This window comes from Ictidomys tridecemlineatus, unplaced genomic scaffold (assembly GCF_052094955.1).
Source record: "Ictidomys tridecemlineatus isolate mIctTri1 unplaced genomic scaffold, mIctTri1.hap1 Scaffold_80, whole genome shotgun sequence".
NCBI lineage: Eukaryota > Metazoa > Chordata > Mammalia > Rodentia > Sciuridae > Ictidomys > Ictidomys tridecemlineatus.
Window position 1 is genome coordinate 439770 of NW_027525947.1, and position 24928 is coordinate 464697.

The window sequence follows — 24928 nt, forward strand, 5'->3', positions numbered from 1 at the left end:
CATAGACCATTGTTTCTCAACCAGGGGTAATTTTTCCCCCAGGAGATATTTGCTGGTGTCTGGAGATGTTTTTGATTGCTACCCCTGGGAAAGAGACACTGCTAACATCCGCAGTGCAAGCAATTATCTGTCCTAAAATGTCAGTAGTGACAAGGTTGAGAAAGTTTGCCATAGACGCAATGAGTTTAGTAATTAGCTTAACAACTCAACTATGGTGACCGAAATAGATTCTGAAAGTTGACTTTAAAATCTTGCTATCTGTGTTCACGAGATGATATGTTATAAGCTTTATTTGATCAAATATCAGCCATTCCATGACTCCCACATAGTAGGTCTGCACAACACCTAGCTCAGTTTCTTCATAGCACTAATCATAAGTGGAACAGCCTTTTTAGCTTGTCTTTAGTTAATAACTGGGTGCACCAATTAGGTTGTAAGCTCCTAGAACATGGAGAGCAGACTCTCAATAAATATGGGTGAGTGGATCCCCGTCATTGGCTTGTGTTTGTTGTTTTAATCAGCTTTTTCGTTGCTGTGACTAAAAGACCTGACCAAAAGAACATTTTCTGGGGAGGAAAAGTTTATTTAGGGGCTTATGGTTTCAGAGGTCTCTGTCCAGAGACAGTCAGCTGGAGTTTGAGGGGAGGCTGAACATCATGGCAGAAGAGTGTGACAGAGGAAAGTAGCTTACACGATGATCAGGTAGCAGAGAGACTAAGCTCAGCTCACCAAATATATACCCCAAAGGCAAGCACCCAGTGACCCACCTCCTCCAGCCACCACTACCGCCTTTATTCACCACCCACTTACTCCCATCAAGGAATTAATTCACGGATTGGGCTAAGGTTCTCATAACCCCATCATTTCTCTTCTAAACCTTGCAATGTCTCACGTGTGAACTTTTGGGGGACAACTCACATCCACGTCATAAACATTGTTCTTATACTCAGAGGCCGTCTCGGGCCTGGGCTTCCACATCTACAACACTGTGCCCAGATCTCTGCATATAGAGAAGACATTCACTGACTGACTGATCACCAAACATATCCATCGACGAAAGCGAATGAATGAAGGGGCAAACAATTAACTTTGTGTTCTGTTGTGAACAGGGAATAGACATGCGTGCTACATGTGGAGGATGTCTTAAAAGGAGTTGAATGTGAAGGCTATCTTTTTTTTCTCTGCACTCCAGGTTTTTCTCTCTAACACTTTGTCCCATGGAATGGGGAGAAGAGTACGCCGTCAGCCCTCCGTCCGTCTCTGTGGGTTTGACATCTGCAGTTTAAATCGATCTCAGAAAATATTTTAAAAATCAAAAACTTTGCATCTGTATTGAACATGTACAGACTTTTCTTTCTGTCATTACTCCCTTAAAACACTGTATTACAATGACATATCATGCACGTTGCATGAAGTATGGCAGGTCCTCTAGAGATGATTCAAAGTGTACAGGAAGATGTGTAGCAAACACATACACATCTATGTCAACGCCATGCCATTTCATAGAAGGAACCTGGGCCCTCTGATTTTGACATCTGCAGAGGGTCCATGGACACTAAATGCTCTGAACCCAAACCAAGGCAGTGACACCACCTGTCCTCCCATGTCGCTTTCTAAGAATGCTTTGGCTCTCTTCCATCCAAGGAGGACTGCCTCAGGGTGTCAGTTAGTAATATGGCGACTCTGATGATTCAAACGGCTTAGGGGAGGGGATAAGGGGGGCGTCGTTGCACAGATCTCTCTTTCCTATTCTTTTCTATGCACAATGTGTTGATTTTTAGGAGCTATTAGACTTTATGATCTTCCTTTCTAGAGTGATTTATCAGTGTCAACCATTACTATCATCCCAGATTCCTCTCCTGTGGGCAGTAATTTAGCCTTGTTGTTTTTTTTCTCTGTGATAAACCTTTGCATGATTAGCAAGTCTCTAATGAGGAATTATAGTCACCTTGGAGGTCCCAGCAAAGAAGAAGCCAACAACTTCTGGTTAGGAGACTAAACACAAGAGAGAAACCACTTTTGCAAATCGTCCCCATTCATTCCTTTCCCCAGAGCCAAGATCCAATGTGGAATTCTGCATTGCACATGATTGTCACTTCTCCTTCCCCCTCCCCCACCTACCACTGAGCCCTTTAGTCCCCTTTAATCTCAAATAGTTGATAGGAGGATCTTTGAAGCAGTTATGAGTGAAGCAATACTTGCTGTCTGTAGGCACATTGATTTGGTTAATTGGAAAGCCTTTGAAAAATGTTTTAGTATATAAAATTAAGTTTCCATAAGAATCATTACTAATACATTATTTTACTTTACACATCAACTGACAGTGGAACTTCAATATGTAAAATACATAAGGAGATTTTTTCACTCTAAGTTACCTTCACAATGCTAACCTGTACTTAAAGAGATTATTCAGATTTGACTACGTGACTAGATGCTGGCGTATCCGTATCATTTGTGCTGTTATGCTGATTACATGTGATAACATAGAAACTCACTTGATTATTGATCATACATAAGGACAGGGATGTTAGAAATGACCCCAACATAGGCATTTAATTACTTTATATCTTTTAAAAGCTGAGACTAAAACCAAACAGCCGGTATTGGGTAAGACTGAGATTGTAACTCGTTTTTTCACTTCCATCATGTGTCAATCACATGTAGGTTTACTGTGAAACTCGGGAAATTTAAACTCAATGCTGGCTTGGAGGGACCCTGGAAATGTGTTTGTGTGGTGTGAACACACCTCCCATCCCCTGCTCCGTGGCTTAGCCCACCTTTGTTCAAGCAATGCTGCAATGGCCACCTTTATGCAGTTAGAATGAGCAGCCCCTGCCTCCATCCCACCAAAAAATAAAAATAAAACATCTCTTTCTACTTCAGGGATTCCCTAAGAAATGAGTGATGCTTTAGAGGAACTGACTCAGGGCTCACCCATGTACATCCTGGAAGTGCCAGAATCTTAACTCTATGACCAACAGAAGGTGACACAGTGACAGTAAATGCTCTCCTCTTCTCTGGGTGGACAATCCTAAGTCACATTCTATACACTTTATTTTTTCCCAAAAGGTCCAGAAATCATTGAGATGTCAGAAATAACACTGATCAGAAATTTATTTCTTTTATTTTTGGAAACTGGAAATCCAAGATCAGGATGCAGCAGCATGGTTGAACTCTGGTGAGAGCCCATTCCTGTGTGTGGACAGCCATCTTCTCACTGTGTTCTCACATGGCAGAAGAAGGAGGAGGTATTGTTTTTTCCTTTAGTACCAGGGAGTGAACCCAGGGGTGCTTAACCTCTTAGCCACATCCCCAGCTCCCCCTTTTTAAAAATTCTTAACTAAGTTGCTTAAGGCCTCACTAAGTTGCTGAGGCTGACCTTAAACTTGCAATCCTCCTGCCTCAGTCTCCCAGGGCCCCCTTTTATAAGGGCACTAGTCCCATTCAGGAGGGCTCAACTTTCATGGCCTGATCACTTCCCAGAAGGTGCACACTGCCTAAGACCATCACGTTGGGAGCTAGTTCAACATATGAATCTTGAAACACAAGCATCCCGTCCATAAAAAAGACCAAATGAAGAGCTCACCCTTGCAAGGATCCAGAAAAGAAGAGCAAATACCTAGTAAAATTAAAAATCTGGTTAATAAGTTAATAAACATAGAGACTTCATCAAGGAGCTCACATATTCATACTGTGGAAGCTCCAGAAGGAGAAAACACAGAGAAGAGGAGAAATAATGGAGGAAATGAAAGAAAAATTTCCCAGCGGAAGAAAAGCCCCAGATGTCAGATTGAAAGAACCCCCCAATGACGTCTCTGGAGAAAATAATTCTACAATTTTAAAACATACATTTATTTATTTATTTATTTATTTATTTATTTATTTATTTATTTATTTATCTATCTATCTATCTATCTATCTATCTATTTATTTATGGTGCTGAGGATGAACCTAGGGCCTCACCCATGCTAGGCAAGCCTCTAACACTAAGCAACACAATCTTTGAAAGGTAAAATTGCTTTCGTTAGAAGGTCACACAGAAAATCATTTGATATTTAGGCTCTATTATTTGTATTTTTCTAGCCTCAATTTTTCCATCTAGGATCTGAAATGTTATTGCCAAAAATTACACAGTGACTTGAACTATCTAAAAACCACACAAAATTCTACTGTACAAAGTTCTTCACCAACCAGGCCCCAGAATTAAATGTGCATATAGACAGGCTTTGAAATGTGTTTTGTTGCTTTATTTTGTTTTTGTGATACTGGGATGGATCCCAGGAGTATTTTACCACTGAGCAAAACCCCCAGCCCTTTTATTTATTTATTTTTTATTTTGAGACAGGGTCTCCCTAAGTTGCTGAAGCTGGCCTAAAACTTGGATCCTTCCAAATGGCTGGGTTTAGAGGCATGGATCACTACACCCAGCTTGAAATTGTGTGTGTGTGTGTGTGTGTGTGTTTATTTTGATTTATTTTTGATTATCTTAAAATAAATTATACTGCAATGTATAAAAAGAAAAAGAAAGGGAGAAATGGAGAGAAAAGGAAAGAAACCAACCCAGTTACCTAAACTGAAGAGAAATTAATAGGCCTCACACTCTGCATGGCAACACAGATGCTACAAGACAATGCAGCACTGAGACAAGACCAGGTTTCAGTCATCAGTGTTGAAGCCCCTTGTATAGTACCCTCCCGGATAGGGCTGTCTTTCCCAAGATCCCTCCCTGATTGCCATGGGGGTCTGGTTCTCTCAAGCTCTGCTCTCCTATCCTCCCAGGCCCCTAACCAGGACGTCTCGCTAGGAAAAGACGTTTTCTTGTGGCAAGGTGTAGTTCTCAGATTTTAACCAGAATTCAACATGGGTGTGGGCTGAATGAACAGGGAGACCAGGGAGATAATCACAGAATTATTCTCTTATCTTAATGCAGTTTGTTATTAGTCACCAGGATGATGGCCCCATGTCTCCCGCTTTTTCTCCTCCCATGGTCCCTCCCAGCTTGCTGCCCCTCTGGGTTGTCACTCCTGTTGAGTATGTCTGGGACTGTAGTTTTCTGTTCTTGCCTATTATCAATCTCTTCCCATTTATTTTTTTAATCTTCTTTCTAGGAATGCTTCTACGTTTCTGGCCTTTTGATGATGGCTTTGTTTCATATTTTCCTTGGTTGTTTAAATTTATTTTTTAAATATAGTTTTTCTATGTTAATAGATTCAGAATCAGAGGGAAGGTGGCAGATTGTGTTCAGTCTGACATCTCGATCCAGTATCATTCATATATGCAAACTATATAAGCATATATATGTATATACACGTTTTATATTTTACACTTGGCAATATAAAAATGATATTGTGGGATATATATATATATATATATATATATATATATATATATATATATACACACATTTATAATTGTATTGTATGTAGACTGCATTTCACTAGAAATTATACTCAAAAGACCTTTCTAAAGAAAGACTTTATTGAATTTTTAAAATGTAAAGTACATTTATATGGATAAATTGAGCACATGATCTGAAATAGGTTTGTTAATTGTCTAAATTAATACATTTATCATATTTTTTTAATGCCAGATCCTAAAACATGGATCTTACTCAACCAAAAAATGTATCAGGTTATTGTTACGTTTGTTAATGAAGTCCTTTTGAAGTCCTGTGGCTTCAGTTTTTTGAGAGATCTAGTTGTTTCAACTCTGCAAGAATCCAGAAGTAGAGAGGCAAACATTTATTCTAGGTCGGTATTTTCTAAATTGATGGCTATACTTATAATACAACATAGAAGAAATTGCAAGGACTATATACAAACAGAATGAAATAGAAAGCAGGTGAAATGAAAGGCAGGTGTGGACAGCAGGCTGTGCCCTGCTCTGAGCCTCTCCCGGTTATAAAGCAGGAGTTTACCATGAGCAGTGCCATTTTGAGGACAAGAGCTAAGGTGGAATGACTTAGTGACTTCTCTGGGCAAATATATAACCATCAAATGTTGGACATACCGAACTTACTGAAAAAAAAACCATCAAAAAGAACATTCAGGGCTGGGGGCAGTGGTGCATGCCTGTAATCCCAGAGGCTCTGGAGGCTAAGGTAGGAGGATCACGGATTCAATGCCAGCCTCAGCAACAGTAAGGTGCTAAGCAACTTTGTGAGACCCTGTCCCTAAATAAAATACAAAATGGGGCTGGCGATGCAGCTCAGTGGTTGAGAGCCCCTGAGTTCAATCCCCAGTACCCTCGCTCACCCACCCAAAAAAGAACTTTCAGATGCACAACAAAATCACTAGGCACAGAATAAACGAACTGTGCTAATAAAAATGACCATCTTTAAACTCGTCAAATTAATCAGATGCACATGAATGTATGGGTATATTAAATCCATATCAGGGAAAGTAGGCCCGTGAGGTTATCAGACACATCAGACCACCAAATGATGCCCCCCCATCAAACCTGAAACACACAAAGGTACTTGGGAGGGCGATACGGCACCACATGCTGACCTGTCATCTTCTCAGATCATCTGGTGCAGGACTCATGAGGTCCATGGGCAATAACAGGCACTGACTCCCCCCGCCACTTTGTCCCCAGAGTTTCAGCTCAACATGATCTCCCTGCTTGACTGGCCAAGTTGGAAAATGGCCAAGTCAGCAATCTGGACCCTTAAACAGCTCCATCCCTGAACAGTTCCAGGCCCCCAACAAGCCCTGTGGTTAGTTAGTAAATCTAATCTGACCACCAGTGGTGACTCTTCAGCCTCTCTATCAACTCTCTGCTTTCGTTTTCAATTTGGCTTTTTAAACCCCATGGTCATTGTTAACCCTTTCTTAGACATTCCATCACCTTTCTTAGACATTCCATCACCTAAAGTCATGTGTGTGACTTGAGAGTTATGTATATTAATAATTAAGATTGGAATGAAATTTTTTAAAAAAACAAAACTTAAGGTTGCCCTGCTCACAGCTTTCAAGTAAACTAAAGCACTAGGTCAATCAAAGTTGATGAAAGTGATGAAACTTGTGAATTTACTATTGTTCAGTAAGTTTGGACATTATGGACACACACAAGCATGTCCAGAGACAGTGGGGGTGAAAACTACACTATAATTGACTCTAAGGACAAAAAGAGAGAGTGAGCACAAAGAATATGATAAATATACTGAGGAGCTGCATAAAGCTCAATGGGGAATGGTCTCTGAGAGTTGACTAAAACCTACAGGAGTTCTCCAAGAAATGCCAGTCGCTGAAGCTCTGACATACCAGAAGTCGGCAGATCCAGAGACTTATTTTATAGTTTGCATCTTTTTGGTTCACAGAGGAGCTTATTCAACATTCTAAAGAAAATCTTTTCAGCCCTCACCCCACCTAAATCAAATGGAAATTTTTAGGGTAGGCAGATTAATGGCACCCCAAAGGTGCTATTTTAGTCAGCTTTTTCACTGCTGTGACTAACAGACCTGATCAGAACCATTGTAGAGGAGGAAAAATTTATTTGAAGGCTCACAGTTTCAGAGGTCTCAGTCCATAGGCAGCTGGCTTCATTCCTCAGGGCTGGAGGTGAGGCAGAACATCATGGCAGAAGAGTGTGGCGGTGTAGGAAGGCACCTCACATGATGATCATGCAGCAGGGATAGAGACTCCACTTGCCACAGGCATGTCCCCAATGACCCACCTCCTCCGGCCACACCTTCAGATACCACTCAGTTATTGCCATCAGTGGATTAATTCACTGATTGGGCTAACGCTCTTCTAACCCAATCATCACACCACTGAATGCTCTTGCATTGTCTCACATATGAGCGTTTGGGGACAGCTAATATCTAAACCATAACAGGTGGCTACTTCTAACCCCTGGAATATGATACCTTACGTGACAAAGGGACCACTTGTTGATGGTTTAAGGACCTCGAGACAGGGAGATTATTCAGGCAGACCGATCTAATCACACATGTCCATAAATGGTAGAAAATCTTTCTCAGCTGCTGCTAGAAAGATGTGAGAGAAGAAGGGAGGTTCAGAACTTGAGAGGGACTCCACCCACCATTGTAGGCTTTGGTGATGGAAAGGACCACCGGCCACGGGATGAAATGGCCACTCAAAGCTGGGAAGGGCCCTCAGCTGACCAGTGCCAGGCCCGTGGATCCTGCCAGCAACCTGAATTATCAGTAAATGGAACTTCCCCTAGAGCCACCAAGAGGGACCCACCAGCTGACACCTTGGTTTCCAGCCAGGGAGACCCGTGTTGGTCTTCTGACTTAGGGGAGCAATCTCATCTGAATGTTCCTCCACCAGATGTTCCTGCATCTCGCCTCCTGCCCACACAGAGATTATATTCTACTTCTTTTGGGTGGGGAGACTACATTTTTAAATTTTTAAATGGAAGCTCTCCCGAAAATAGAATCCCATTTAGTCTGCAGCATGGACGTCATGGCTCTACCTGTGTACTCCCCAGCCGCCTCCTGATCAACGTGTGTAACCATTTTCTTTTGTGGGATGAAAGGAAGAACATGAATTCTGGAAAGCTCAGTTTTTGTCTTTCTTTTTTTTTTTAAAGAGGGAGTGAGAGAGGAGAGAGAGAGAGAGAGAGAGAGAGAGAGAGAGAGAGAGAGAGAGAGAGAATTTTTAATATTTATTTATTTTTTAGTTCTCGGCAGACACAACATCTTTGTTGGTATGTGGTGCTGAGGATCGAACCCGGGCCACACGCATACCAGGCGAGCGCGCTACCGCTTGAGCCACATCCCCAGCCCCGTTTTTGTCTTTCTTGACTGCTGATCTTTTCTTGCATTCTTGAGTGTTCTGCTTAGGATGGATTAAATTATCTAAATTCAGCAATCGGTAGCTGCATCTCTAAATATTTTGATTTGCACATTTGTTACACATTGGAGGATAGGATAGAGTTAATTCTAAATAGGATGTTACAGTTTCTCAAGCAAATCCATGCCTAAATCATTCCCGTGCTGTGTGTGCACATCTCGTTCTACAGCTGCTGGTCAGTCCTGCACTCCTACAACTTAGATTTAGTATGATAATCAAGTGCCCAAGATTTGATGTAAGGAAATACTGCTGTGCCCCTCCTGACTCACCGCAGTAACTGGTTGAGATTATCAGCTTCTTTTTCCACTTTTCTTTCTTTCTTTCTTTCTTTCTTTCTTTCTTTCTTTCTTTCTTTCTTTCTTTCTTTCTTTCTTTCTTTCTTTCTGTACTGGGGATTGAACTCAGGGGCACTCAACCCCTGATCCACATCCCCAGTCCTGTTATGAATTTTATTTAGAGACAGGCTCTCACTGAGTTGCTTAGAGCCTCTCTTTTGCCGAGGTTGGCTTTGCATTATCGATCCTCCTGCCTCAGCCTCCTGAGCCTCTGGGATCACAGCATGTGCCAGGGTACCTGGCCCTCCAGCTGCCTTTCTTATTTCCTTTCTCTTTATTTATTTTAGAGATATCTATTCATCCCCACATGGTCATGTACTAGGTTAGTGCCAGCAATGCAATGAATTGGGCAGGTAGACCTGAGAGGTGGGAACATGAGGTTAAGGGGATAATTCTATAAACGGGCCCCTGTGCTGACCACCATGTGCTTTCACTTTTTAAAAGCAATTTACCTGCAGTCCTGTAGGACTCTCTGGAAGCTTCCCTGACATCCCCCCCCATCCTAGTAAAACTGGAGGGCAGGAGTGTTCTCTCTAAAAGAACCCTTTTTCCACTTTCCTATCCCTTCTAATAAACTCATGCCAATTCTTCTGAGCAACATGTCTGGAATCTTCCTAACACAATTGCAAAGATCACAAAGACCAAAGAAGATGGTTGGTCTTCTGACGTAAGGGACCAGGGAGAATAAATTGATGTTGATTGCAAAGATCAGAGTTTGAAGGGGAAGGTCTTTTCACTGCCTCAGTTTCCCAGAAAGCCCCAGCCCTATAACACAGTGATCAGCAAAACATGTATGGCTCATGTCCGAAGGGGGCTTAGAAGCCAAAAAGTCAAGCAGGACATTAATAACAGCCCCAATGTGTCTAAGTACACCCAGACATAAGTGTGTGTTAGGGCACACAGTAGGGGTGTGGAACACCTCTTCCTGGCCAAAAAACCTCCCTGAAGCTACTCTGTGAATGAGGCAGGAACAGCTGGTGCACAGTCCTGAGGAGGCAGGGAGCACAGAATACCAGGAGCTCTCCGAGAGTCCTGGCGGGCAGGGAGTGAGCGAGAGGCGGCCTATGTGAGAGTGGGGATGTGAGTCGCTAGGACCCAAGTCCACAGGCCTTATAGGCCCAATCAGGGATCTCGATCTCAATCCAAAAACCAAAGGGGAGACCTTGAAGACTTTTAAATCAAAAAAATAGGGTCAGATGTTGAAGTGGTTTTTTTGTTTTGTTTTATTTTTGTTTTTAAATCTTATAGATGCAAAAATTAGAATGGGGAGGCAATTCTGGGTTGAGTGGGGAAAAGGGGCCTGTTGGGGTAGGAATGGAGATGAGGGAGTAGTGTGTGTGTGTCAAACTCCCTCCTTGGTCTCAGAGCATGGGCCAGACGGTGGGACACTCACACTGGAGGAACCTGACTCATAATTAAAAATAAAATAGACCAGGGTATGTGGCTCAGTGGATAACCACCCCTGGGTTCAATCCCGGGTACCTCCCATGTATTTATAAACAATATGCCTAATTAGGATGATAACTTTAAGATGCTTATTATATTTAGCAATCCGAAGGTCACTGGTGACCTTGATAGTTCAGTTCATGATGGGGAAGGAATTAGATTGGAGTGGGTCAGAGCATTTATTGGAAGTGAGAAAACAGATAGTTTTATTGTTGTTGTTGTTTTATTGGAAAGAGCTCTTTTCATTGTTTCCCCATGATACCAAACATACAAAGTAACTTGAAAAATAAGTCTATAAAGGATATATATAATATCATCATTATAAATTACCCTATTCGATAATGAGATCAATCAGTTTAGTTTTAAAATATTCATTAAAACACCTACTATGTGCTACGTGTTCTTCTAAGTGCTTGGGATACATCACAATAAAACAATGAAAGACACAGATTTTCTGATCTCTCTGAATCTCCATTCTAGGACTTTGAGAGCAATGACCGAGGAAGACAACAAGCTGAATGAACTTTAGATGGAATAAAAGGTGGTGCACTCTGAGACAGGAAAGGAAAACTAGGGCAGAAATAAGAAAATTGGGAGAGCTGGGGTCAGGGGTTGGGATTTCTAATGGGATAATCAAAGTAGACCTCATGGCAAAGATTTGAAGGTGGTAAGGGAACTCATTGTAAGAAATTTCAGGCAGGGGAAACAAGTGGATAAAGGGGAAGATGTGAGAGCAACCACTGTGTTGGCAACAGGGCCAGAGCGACCACCGTGTTGGGTGAGAGAGTGAGGAGAGACCACGTGGTCAGAGCTGCCAATCATAGCAGCCCTGTGGTCATTGGAAAGACTCTGGCTTCTACAGGTGGGAAATGGGAGGCTTGGGCAGTGTTTAGGAGTGATGTGATCTGACATGTGCTTTGAAAGGGTCAGAGTGCACAGCAGGAGAACCTACGTTAATACTATTGTATTGCACTGTACACTGGAAGTCCGCTAGGAGAGTAGATTGATTTTACGTGCACTTTCCATATGAAAAACCCTGTGGAAGATGCCGTCATGTTCAATTGCTATGTGTAGTGACAATTCCACCATGGATCTGTATAGCAGAATATCATGCTGCACATCTTAAACTTTTATGCATATATACAACGACCACTTTTTCTGCTATGTGAAGAGTAGGGCAGAAGTAGTAGACTCGCATTCATTGAGCTGGTGGGAGGTGGTTTGGCCAGGTCTGGAGGGACACACCTCGCCTGTTATTTCAATAACGATTCAAATTGGTGACTCTAACATTCCTCCTCCATGAATTATTGATTGTGATTTCTCTATAAAGAAGAACTTTTTCTCATCAGCTATTTTTAATCCTGAAAAAGTTAGTACAGGTAAAACAGAACAGTCTGTATTCTTTTCCTTTATTGGTTAATTCTCCAGAATAATACATTAATACCTAAGTAACTATCAAAGGTATTTAACCAAGGAGCTGGGGGTGGAGCTCAGTGGTAAAGTGCTCCTGAATTCAACCTCCAGTGTATGTATGTGTGTGTGTATATATAGATGATTTCTATGGAGGTCTGATTCCTTTTGGTGGCAAAAGATGGAGACTACAATTCACAGATGGTGAGTATTGTGGTTAGAGATTGTGGAGCTTTCTAACTTGTTTTCTAGATGGCACCTGCCCCTCATGGATCATCAGAGGTAGCCTTGCCAGGTGAATCTTCCCAAAATGCAGGTGGTAAATGCTGGGCCACGGTTAAGAAACTTCCAGTGAACTTTTGCTGTCAGCAGGATACGAGCCTGTCCTGTCAGCCTGGAAGCGAAGGCGTCCCATGCCTGGCCCTGTTCTTGGCTCTCTCTGCAGCTTCAAGGGAACACTGGGACACAACCCCGCATACCTGGCTCCGGGAGAAGTTCATGTCCACCCACCTCCGTGTCATTGTTGGGGTGAATCCAGGGGCTCTGGCCAGAGCGTGAGCAGTGGGTCACACAGGCACCAGGGAGGGTCCCGTTGTGCCCTTTGCTTGGCGGATGACTCAAGCACACATGTCCCCCATGGCTGCAGGCTCCCAGTGTAGAAAAAGGAGATAATGACGCCAACCTCACGGGGTCCTTGGGAGGATTAAGGGAGAAGACCAGAACACTGAAAGACAGTAAATAATGCTTCCTGGCCCTTCCCCGGACCACTTACCCCCAGTCATATCATCAGATGGTTCAGAATCTAAAAATGCCCAGTTCTTCCTAAAGTACTGGGGCTATTTTTACCTGTCCTTTTACAAAAGGTTACAGCTCTGTCCTGTTGTCGGGGAGAGAGCAGCCCTGAGTCACATCCTCCCTCCCTGGGCTGGTCCTTCTGTGCTGAGCTGAATGGGGGCCAGGCTACTCCAGGGAGCTGTCCACGCCACTGGGGCTTGTGTTCATTGACATTCACGAGGGTTTTCGTGAAACCGCCGGCTTTGCAGGAGACTGGGCTGAGCTCCCACTTCCTGAATTGATCATTTGTCTGACTTCTCTGACTTCCCACTTCCTGAATTGATCATGCGTCTGACTTCCCTGACATCCCACTTCCTGAATTGATCATGCATCTGACTTCCCTGACATCCCACTTCCTGAATTGATCATGCGTCTGACTTCCCTGACATCCACCCTCTTCCTGAAACTGATCAGCGTCCCTCTGAAGCCAGCGACCATTAGCAGGTGGTTGATGTTAGAACTCAACTCGGGGCTGATGTCTTTGGGGCTTCAAGTGAGATTCTTTTCTTTTCCTTCTTGAAAAGACATGAAGGAGGAGGGTATGGCTGGGATCCAGAACCCTGAGTGTATCTCATTATGACCACAACAGCTTCAAAATACGGCGGCCAGTGACAATACTGGTGGTCTGGGGTGGGGTTTGGGTGGGTTTTTATAAATCCCCTGGGTTGTTCCAATGTGCAATGAAAGGTGATGACTGATCTGAGATAAAGGCTCAGGTCATTGTACTTTCTCTGTTCCCAAGCAGGGAAATAAAAGTAAAGCTGGCCATTCTTTGTCTTCTAGGACTGTCCTGAGTACGGTGGGTTCCAGTGAGCTGAGAGAAAGGAGCACTTGCCAATCCCAGAAGGCACATGGGCCATGCCAAGGGGATCCAGGCCTAGAGCTCGCTGTGTATCCATGAATACACCACAGTGAAGCTCACCACTGGGTACATCCACGAGAAATTATTTAAATAAATAAATAAAATGAACTATGGGTAAATGGCAGAAAGATCAATAGAGAGAAGGGAATAGGAATGGGAAGGAGAGACACTGGGGTCTTAATTAGAATAAGATATCTTCCATGCTTCTATGATCATATCAAAATGGATTCAACTGTCATGCAGAACTGAAAAGAACCAGCAAAATTAAAATTAAAATTAAAAAAGGAAAGGAAAACCTTATTGAAGGGTTTTTCAGCAAATTGGCAACTTGGTCAGGTTTGCATGGTAGGAAATACCTCCTGGGAGCGTCAGAACAGAGCAGGATGAGTGTTGAAGGCCAGCAAACTGTGGAGATCCCAGCGTGAAATGATGAGACCTCAAAAATCAGGCAGGAGTCGTGGTGAATGGCTGGGACTTGGGGACCAAGAAAATGGGGACCCTGGGTGCTGGTTCAGGACGCAGGACCTGTCTGTGCCAAGCCCAGTTGATCCGAGGACCCTTAGTTTGTTGGAGCTTTTCTCTGCAGGCCTCACCATGTTACCTCTTAATCATAATAATGATTTATATTTGTTATGCGCTTGCTCTGGGCCAGGCATGTAGTTAAGAAATTCACATTTTATCACCAAGAAAACTGAAACTCGGAGGAGTTGAGTGACTTGCCCAACACCATACAGCTAGCAGGTAGTGGAGCTGGAAACGTGTTCCACTTCCTTCCCATTATGTTCCAGAGCCCCACCCCTGGCTAAGGCCATCTCTCTGAGCCTCAGAACCCGTTGTACCCATGGGTTACCCCTGATTTCCATCCTGGCCAGTCCTGGACAACCTGACTTTGGAATCTCAGTGTCCACGTACTAGGAGGCCCAGCTTTTGGTTACATCGGCTAGACTGACCAACCTCTTGAAAGAGTTCTGATTTCTATCCTCAGAACTAAAAACATCCTCTAGCCCCTTAAGTTTTCCACATGCCAAAAATGTGAAGTTTTATTATTTCACCACCTTTTTTCCCCCCAGAAAAATTTAGATAATAGCATTGGTAATGAGCCTAAACTTCATAGGAGTCAGCAGTCCCTACATTAGACTTTGAGTTCAAGTTCCCAGTACACAGAGAAATCGAGAAGGCGGGGAGCTCACACTTCAAGAACTTCTGTGTCGACATTGTTGGAAATACTGCCTGGAATAAAGCCCACACTAATCAGAAGTAACTTCTTAAGTGGGATCTGTCAGTTTCCAACAGCCACCATTTACTTCATAAACATTACATATTTTGTGGGCATAACTGACAGCGATTGGGCATTGGATGGCAAGCTATGTTGAGTAATTTACATAGATTATCACTCATTGTGAGATCCCCTTATCCAGAAGAGGAAACCGAGGCTCACAGAGGTTAGGAAATATGCCCAGCATCCCAAGTTGACATGCCATAGAAACTGAACTTGAAACTAGACCTTTCTCACCCAAAATTATCATGCTCATAATTATTACCTATATGGTTAGGACTTTGAGTAGAAAAAAAATTATAGACCAATTTGTATATTGTGTGAGGCAATGCAAGAATTTTCAGAGGTGAAATAAATAGATTTGAGACATATAACCTAATTGGTGGATTAATCCACTGATGTGGATTAACTGGGTGGAAACTGTAGGCAGGTAAGGTGTGGCCAGAGGAAGCAGGTAACTGTGGGCATGCTTTGGGGTTTATATTTTGTCCCTGGTGAGTGAAGCTCACTCTCTGCTTCCTAGTTGCCCAGTCCTGAGATGCTTTCCTCCACCACACCCTGCTGCCCCGATGTTCTGCCTCACCTCGTTCCAAGAACTGTGGAGTTGACTGACCGTGGACTGAACCTCAGAAACCATGAGCCAAAATAAACTTTTCCTCCTCTAAATTGTTCTTCACAGTGATAAAAAAACTGATTACTGTATATATTAATGTTCACTGTTTTACACATCGCATTTCCTACAGATAGCATTGTAGTAGTTGTATCTAATTCTATCCTTTCTAAAACGACAGTGCTGGAGTATTTCAAGTAGATTTGCAGTTGGCAATGGTTTCTAAGCAAAGAGGCAATGGTTAGAGAGTTGCTTCTTCTAAGATCTCTGAGCACTGGCCATGCCTCTAATTGCCGTGTGGTGCAAAGGGACACAACTCTCTGGGAACCTTCTGCCATTCCCTTTGGGATAGGATACTGTTTTTAATTTCCTGACATGACTGGGGTGGGTAAGGGCAGCTTCAGAGGCTTCTACTTGGTTTTCCCACTATGATATCAAGCCAGACCCACGACCACCTCTGCCCACAGGGAATACCTTCCGGAGCTCAGGCTCCTGCCAGATCAGCCAAGCCAGCTGCTCAGGAGCCTGGGCAAGGGTAAGCCAAGTTCCATCCGGCCACCTGCAGACCCTTGCACAGGTCAGGCCCAGGCCTGATCCGCCCAGCTGAACTGCAGGGAGCTCGTTCTCAGGGTAAGCCCGGGTCCATCCCACCACTGGCTGACCTCTTCTGCAGCTCACCGCTCTGCCCTGATCAGCCTCTTCCACCTGCGCGGGAGTTCTAGAGGGGCCTTGATCCATGCAGCCACCTGCTGACCCCTGCCAGAGCTGAGACTCCAGCCAGATTCACTTTGCCAGAATTGCAAGGGAGCCTGGGCACAGGGTAGGTCAGAGTTCATCCTGCCCCCGCCAGATTGCCGCTGTAGCTTCCGCTTGGCTCAGGAAGGCCTCGCCGACCTGCCTGGCAACCATGCCCAGGGTACACCACCTTCCATCCAGCCACTGTCCGACCCCTGCTGCAACTGAAACTCTGCCCAAGAGCTGGGCCCCAGGGAAGGCCTAGGTTCTACCTGCCACCTGCTGAAGTCTGTAGGTCCTTACGATCGGCCCAGGACTACCTCCACTCATCACCAGACAACCTCAGGAACTCAGGATCCCTTCCAGATCTTCCACAACGAACCTGGCACAGGATACCACAGGTCCCTACCGCCACCGGCCCACCTCTGCAGGAGCTCAGGCTTGGCCAAGATCCGCCTTGCCAACCTGTAATGCAGCCAGGGCCCAGTATAGGCCTGGGTTCATCCTGCCACATTGGAACCCAGCCTGAGTCCATGCTCTACCCACGACCACTTCTGCCCATGGACAGACACCCGCTGGAGCCTTGGAAAACTCTTGGCTTACATTGCAAATGGATAAGAAGAACCAGAATTCTCACTCTGCCAAAGGGCTCCATGCAAGAGGCAAAACTGTTGCCAGTTGCTAGAAAACAGTATTTTGGTGATGTTCCTTGGGGTGTCTGCACAGCTCACCAGAGCTTCATCACATACCTAGCTCATACAAGTCAATGAGGAGAAACAAATAACTGAGAAAAATGGGAACACCCAATATTGACTGTTTTTAAGATGACATACCAAAGATCCAGAGGTCTTTCCACGTCACAATCTAGTAATCCAAAGGAAACACAAAGTACATGTGTGTTTTTGCCTGTCAAATACAAAGAATAAAGAGAGGGAGAAAATCGAATCTCAACAGTGTTGGAAAATGGATTGTCAACTTCTGAGAACTGAAATGCAAAGTTGCCATAACACTTCTGTAGAGAAGTTTCAGAAAATATGCCAAAATTTAAAGTGCATGCCTATCTTTAGCCCAAGAATTTCAGTTTAAACAAGTCATTCATTGTGATTGTGGCAAAGTTTTTTATTATACCCTGATGTGGTCCATTGTAATCATTTTATATGATTTTTATATATTTTAAAAGGTTTTTTTGGGGTGTGGGGGACAGTGGGGGATGTATTTGGACCCAATGCCTTTATTTTATTTATTTATTTTGATGTGGTGCTGAGGATCAGACCCAGAGCCCCTCCTATGCTAGCCAAGCACTCTACCACTGAGCTACAACCCTATCCCCTCTGGTGTTTTATTTCTTAAAAATACTTTTACATATCTTTAAACATATTCCTGTGTGATTATATCTCAGACTCTATTTTTTAGTAAGTTACCACTTGGGCTGGGACTGGAGCTCAGCTGAAGCACATTTGCCTGGCAGGTCCAAGGCCCTGTCTTCCTTTCTGAGCACTTTTGATAAATAAATAAAATAAAGATCTAACAACAGCTAAGAAAAAAAATCTTTAGAAAAAGATTGTACCTGGTATTTTGAAAACAAAATTAACACAGTTGCAGTTATACATGTTCACAATATGAGATATTTAACATGTTAACTTTTTAAAAAGGAGTATGGTTCTATGGCACCAAAGAGAATGTCATTAAGATACAGCCATCACTATCATTTGTCCATCCCCAGGACTTTTCTACTCACAAATTCAACCTGTCCTCATTAAATACTCTCTTGCCACTTTTCCCTGTAATTCATCCCTGTAAGCACCGTTCTACTTCCTGTCTGTATGAATTGGATTATTTCAAATATTTATTTTAACACCACCAAAGTACAAGAGCAATGTGTGCTGGTGTATGTTTGTACATGTCCACACACACTACACCTCCATATACATACAAAACTCGCATTAGTAAGCAACTTTGCCTTCTTGCTTTCCACATTGAGGTTTAGAAATCCTCCTCCATTGTGTAAACATTCATTTATTTTGTTCCTGGACTTTGATGATTTATACATTTAGTGTATCAGAGCATCTGGAGTTTTTTTGGATGGAAATATTGAGATAGGGATTTGATTTCATGTTGTTAACTACATCATTAAGCATCTTCATGATGTTCCCACTAACTTTTACGGAATCATATGTCTTTCTCCAAAAAATAGAAATGTGACCTTTGTGATGTTATCAAGTGTTTTATCTATGCAAGTCTTTCCTTATCTCTCTTTTGAGTTCTGTCACTCTGTTCCCAGTTGCCATCTTTGAGTTTACAATTCACTGTGTGAAGATTACTCTTGATGCTAAATCCCTGACTTTTTTTTTCCAAAATGATACGTATGTGTTGGGCATGATGCCCTATGCCTATAATACATAAATTGTGTTAGTTTTTAGTAGGCTGCTGGTTAAGGGGATGAATCAGGGAGTTTATCCAGGCCTGGGGAGTGCAAGGAAGATGTTCACACACCATGCTGGATGCAGGGACTAGGGCTATAGTAGTAGATTTGCCAGAGTGTCATGTGAGCATGCATCACTAAGGCAGAGGCAGAAGATGGATGTGCATGGAATGGACTTGGTTCCTTTTTTTCTTTTGGTTTAGGGAATCTTATGGTGAAAGAGGAGGAGGAGATCACCAGTGATGTCGAACCAAGAAGGCAAAGAGATGTGAAGGCGTGTGGAACCCCAGACCTGGGGGCTCTGCATTCTTGGTCCCAGGTGGGGGGCACACTGGGTATGTGTGGCCAGAAGAAGCCTGAACCCTCTTTAATTACAAAAATGTCAACACAATCATACTCTCTTGCTCACACAGACTTGTACACATGCATAGCAAAAAAAAAAAAAAGAAAACCACACATACACACCCTTCAACGCATACATATGTTCATCTTCAATGCGTGCATAACACATACAAGAAGCATAGGCACACAAAAGTGCCACTCAATCACTACTTTATCCTGGAGAAGAAAACATAATTTCAACTCCCAAATCAATGTCCTTCACCACACACTTCACCACACACATATCCCATCAGCAGCATGCACAGGACACACTGGCTTCTCAGCAGTGCAGGAAACACATACACAGTGTGCTTCTTTCTGAACATAAACATATGTTTTCATCCATGGAGAATCTGAGGTGCTGGTGACCCATGCATGGCAGCTCTCAGTGACTGGCCAGAGCATGCAGCATCACAGGTTCAGGAGCTGAGGAGGGCTGCGGGGAGAAAGCAGAGGGAAACCAGACCTGAAGCATGACAAGAAATCCATTCATGAACAGCTGTGAAGAGTATTTGTCTATTCATTTTGCTGTAAGTGATGCCTTCATTTGCTTGTTTGTGAATTATCCTTTTGCTCCAGGGGAATCCCAGCTCACCCAAACACGAGTTTGTTATCTTCAAACTTCTTCTCTAGGGACTTGAATAAGGTCTGATATATACTCCCTTAGTGAGTAACTGCAGAGTCCTTAAGTGCCTACACAGCCTGCCTTGGGCTCTGAGGGTTGTGAAGTTCCTGGCTTCTGACATGATGAGCTGCTTAAAACCATTCATGAGCAGGTAGGATCTTCTTCCCCTTCATAAGCAGAAGGTGAGATTGCTGTTCTTTGACCTGGGAAGTGGTTTGAAATAAGAAAGAACCAAGCTTCCAAACCAATTTGACTTTAAAGCTGTGAACAAGGCAGAGGTAGGGGGATGAAGAGGGGGACTATAGGAAGAGAGGGACAGAGAGGAGAGATGAAGGGGAGGAGAAAGCTTCACAGAGGAATTGAAGAACAAAGACTGGATACCCTCAGGGTCAAGTGCCTATGGAATGATACAGCCCAGAGGACAGAGGGAAGTTGGGACAGTGTGTGGCTCACTAATCATGTGGTTTGTGTAAATCCTTTCCTGTTTCTGGGCCTCAGTTGTGCATAAACTCAGGGACTGGTCCAGGGCAGAGTTTTTCAAGGGTCCATTCTGGACACTGTTATAGTTTATGTATGAGGTGTTCCCCCAAAGGACATGTGTAAAGCAATGCAAGAATTGTCAGAGGAAAGTGATTGGATTATAAGTTGTGGACTAATTAATTCACTGATATGGATTAACTGGGCCTTAACTCTGAGCAGCTATGGTGTGGCTGGAGGAAGTGGGTTAATGCGAGTGTGCCTTTGGCAATCATATTTTGTCCCTGGTGCATGGAGGGACATGCATGTCCCTTTTTGCCATGTCCAGAGTGGCTTTCCTCCATCACATCTTTCCACCATGACATTCTGCCTCTCCTAAGTCCTAGAGCAATGGAGTTGGCTAACCATAGACTGAACTTCTGAAACCATGAGACAAAATTAACTTTTGCTCCTCTAAGTTGTTCTTGCCCTATATTTTGGTCACAACAACAAAGATTTGACTAAAACAGGAATGTTTCATGGGGTTGTCCAACAGCATTTATTTTATTAACTATCAGAACAAAAGAACTGGCAACAAGGTCATGATCAGGTTAACTAGAGAGGAGGCCTAAGGCTGAGAATGTAGGTGATGTGCCCTGGGAGGAAGCAGCACCACAAACTGTGGGAAGAGGTGGATGCCCATGTGTGGGAAATACTGGCCTAAGTGACCTTCATGGAGCCTTCTGCTCTGTGGCTTTAAAGCACAAAGATCCTAGTCATCAGGCTGTGGACAAGTTATCTCAAGGGGGGCCTTTAGGAGTTCTCTGCACCCCTCACCCACCCTGCTTTTGGAAGAGGAAGCAGATGTTACAAGGTCACCTCATGCTGTCCTCCAACTTCTGGAAGCCAAGAAGCATCCTGAGAGGTTGGGAACCATCCTGAAGGCCTTAGACTCTTCATAAGGTGGAATCTGAACCTTTGCCCTGATTGTTCCCTCCTGGGCCACTCTTCCCTGTGCTGTAATTTGGTCATCCTTGTCTTCAGCTCCCCACGCCTTTATCTTTGCTCTCTGCATGCTCCAATGGCACATACCCTTTCGAATCTTGAGCTCAGTGTACAGGCTTGTCTCCCAGGCTGGAAGCATATTGTTTACTTGATAACATGCTGAGGGCCCAGTGAATGCTGTGAGAGGAGAGGCAGTGTGGGAAGTTCACTGCTGATTCATAGCAAGGCTCTGGGTTTTCCTGGATAAACAAACAAGCTCCCACAGCCTAGTCTCCTGCCTCTGCCTCCCTAACATGCTATCTGATTCTTGTCCAAGCCACCCAGGACTGTTTCCTTTCTTCAGGGCAAATGTGGTGCCTTCATAGTAGAACCCTAGCTGGTGTTCGCCTATTTTAAAAACAGCAGCGGGAGCTGAGCCTCAGTCAACCAAATTCTGTGCCTAATGTTCCCAGAGATTTCATCAAGGGCTCCAAAAGGGTGTTCTGGCTCATTAGGCTCCATGGGGCCAGGAGGGCAGCTTCTTTCCCTCAGGACACCTGCAGATTTACTTATAGTGTTTGCATTCAACAAGTGACTTGGCAAAGACAAAATCTTAGCTGGTTGCTGTTGCACACACCTATAATTCCAGTGGCTCAGGAGGCTGAGGCAGGAGGATAGCAAATACAAATCCACCCTAGGCAAAGGCAAGGTGCTGAGAAACTCAATGAGAAGCTGTCTCTAAATAAAATATGAAACAGGGCTAGGCATGTGGTTCAATGGTTGAGTTTCCCTGATTTCAGGCCCTACTACAAAAGGAGAAAAAAGGCTTTACTGCCCAGGTACCCAGGAGGTTGCCCTGCTCACAATTCTCCATGGAGACCACAGATGCACATATGTTCCCTTGCATTTCCTAGGCAGAGCATCTGCTCTGAATCCACAATGCAGGACCCAGAGCCTGTGTAATGGTCGCGGGTTGTGGGGAGCACCGCCCATGGAATTCCCTCTACCCATGGGAGAGTGCAGGAGAAAGGGATTTCTGTTCTATACAGCAAGGGAATCCCTGACAGCCTTGGAGATGAGGCCAAAGATGGGATGGGCAGACGGGACCCTTGGAAGACATAGGCCTGTGGTATCCAATGTGCACAAAACTCTCAGTCCTGTGAGTCAGCGGTTGGGAACCCAGGAAAAAGGTCCATGAGTTCCTGGGAGATGGAAGCAGCTTCTTGTCTTGGAGTATCGGTCCCAATAGCATAATTTCACCTAGCTCTCTGAAGCTCTTTAACTCTGTCCCATGCCAACCTCCATCTCTCTCCCCCTGCTCTTTGGTGTTCTCTTCCCTCCCACCCTCAGTCTCTTTTTCTGTCCCTTTCAGCCTGTCTTCCTTTGCGCACTTCTCTCTGTCTCTGTCACTCTCTTTTCATGTGTCTTGTTTCTGTACTTTTCTGGGCCCCACATACTGCCACAAACAGGGATCAGTTGTGTTAGGAGCTGGAGCAGAAGCTGCTTGGAATTGTTGAAGTTGGGTAAAGTTGGCTTTGACCTTGGTTGCTCCTGGTTGTCTTTGACCATGATCTTTCCCTGTGAGTCCCTTGCTCCTTTCCACTGGGCCCCTTTTGCAAAACCAAATAGTCTTCCACCTGGGCTCTGACTCTTGTCTCTCTGCACATGGTGGAAGGAGCCTGCAATTTCAGGAAACTTAAGTACATGCTTAGGACCCCTGCAGATGGGGAGTGACCTGTTTGACCTTGGGGATGTTTCTACCTCTCTAACCTCATAGCTCCCATCAGAAAACTATATCTACTTACTATGCCCAGATCAAAAGAGTAAAGGAAAATTAATTTGAAAAACATTCTTTGTACACCAAAATAGGAACATAAGCCCAGTCACCTTCAGGGCCAGACCAGGAACATGAATGAGCAGAGGGATGAGATGGCACACAGGGCAGCAGGCAGGTGGGGACTGTGGCAAACTGGAGAGCACACAGATCTGCTACTCTGCTCCAGCTGATTGCCACCATGCACAGGTATGTGGACTAAACATGGTCAAACTTCAGAATTTCTAAAATTGGATCAAAGATCTGTGTTCAAATTTGTTCATGATGATAGTTTCACTTTGTGGACTGGTATGGCCTGGTTTCCACCAGCCTTCCACTTCTGCCTGTGAAGATATGGCACAATGGCCTCTCTGATCACCCACCTCTCCATGAAAAGGTCACAGGCTGAAGACTCACCTTCACAGAGGATCCCTTTGGGTTAGTAACCTCTTTCACATTGAAAAGATTAACTTCACATTGGGATAGATTTATGTGGTGAAGGACATAATCAGGAGTTGTGGTAGATAGTAACAGGGTGGCAGGTGAATGAGGGGTGCTTTCAGATGGGAAAGGTGATTGGTCTCCACTGGTGAAGTTACTGAGACCAGTCTGCATGTTGAGCTGAGTTAAGGAGGCCTCACTCTCCCATCTAGGAACTGAAGAGTGAGAGCTTGGCATCTATGTTGTGACCGTGAGGATGCAGGCAAGAGATGAAGACAAGAGCAGAATGCTGAAAGACCCTGAATCTACAGTGATATCACACTGATGCCACCCCATCCCTAGGAACTCAGGGCTTCAGGAGTCTTGTTCATAAAGGACAAAAAGATATCTTGTAAATCCTAACACCGTTTGTTGGATGTTCTATAACTGCAGCAAAGCACATCCAAATGTTACAATATTTTCTCTTCAGAATGAGCTTTGATGAAGTCTTGCTCAGGAAGAAATCAACAAAAATGCTATTTATCCACACTTACAGGCTGGTCATTTTCTAGGCTCTTAGATTTTGAGATGAATTGAACTCAATCCCTGCTTTCACAAAAGCAGCAAACAGGGAGGAAACAACATGCAAAATGGTAAAGGCATGCACATCTGCCATTGTTCATGGTGGCTCCACATGGGAGACATTGTGCTTGAGGATCTGCTGGATTCTGGGTGACCAACAATGATGACACATCCTATGCCTTGATGGATGGGGTGGATCTGGCCATAACCAATCCCAGGTCCATGTTGGTTCTGACTGAAAATAATTAAGAAAATTCTAGAAACCTCTGCATATGGACACTTGAGCCAATCAGGCCAAATTAGATTCCTATGTGTCCCATGCCTTGGTTCCCCTGGCTGGGAACATAATGGCCTCAATGGTGTGTGTGGCAGGAAGGTCACAAACAAATCTTTGCCCTCCCTGTAGCCCTTGAACTCTGAATACTCAGACTTGGGTATCTTCTCATTGTTGAAAGCTTTGCCCAGCCTGATGTGTGTCCCAGTTACAATTATGCATAGTGTGACTTTTGTAAAAACAATCTTTTATAACCAAACATCTTTGTTAAATTTGGGGAAAGTATGTAGACACCAATGGATACACGAAGGAACTTAATTTCTGAAGGAGATAGTGGGTTCTTTTTAGAAAATATTCCAAGGCCTCTGTGGAAGTGAATGTACTTCAATTTATTTATTTATTGTTAGAATTTGGTAAGAATATTGAAGAGGGAAGCAGCCTCCTTCACTAACTTCCAGGTCACAACAGTGCGGCCTGGATATCTACAAGCCCAGCTCTCTAGATTTGCATCCTCTGCATCCCTGAAATTTTATCTCTGGTGATTAACATGTCCTTATGCCCCACCTTTGGCAACTCCCCTTCTACTCTCTGTGTATATGAGTTGGACCATCTTACAGACATCATGTGTGTGGAGTCCCGCA

General features: G+C 43.9%; 1 long non-coding RNA gene across 1 annotated transcript in view; it reads left to right on the top strand.

The window, feature by feature from the left end:
- Positions 1–15651, top strand: part of LOC144374642 (uncharacterized) — a 38085-nt gene extending 22434 nt beyond the window's left edge. The window contains exons 2-3 of the long non-coding RNA XR_013433988.1: positions 13631–13775; positions 15509–15651. This is a non-coding gene — a long non-coding RNA (uncharacterized LOC144374642). The remainder of the gene's footprint in view (positions 1–13630; positions 13776–15508) is intronic.
- Positions 15652–24928: the final 9277 nt, after the last annotated feature.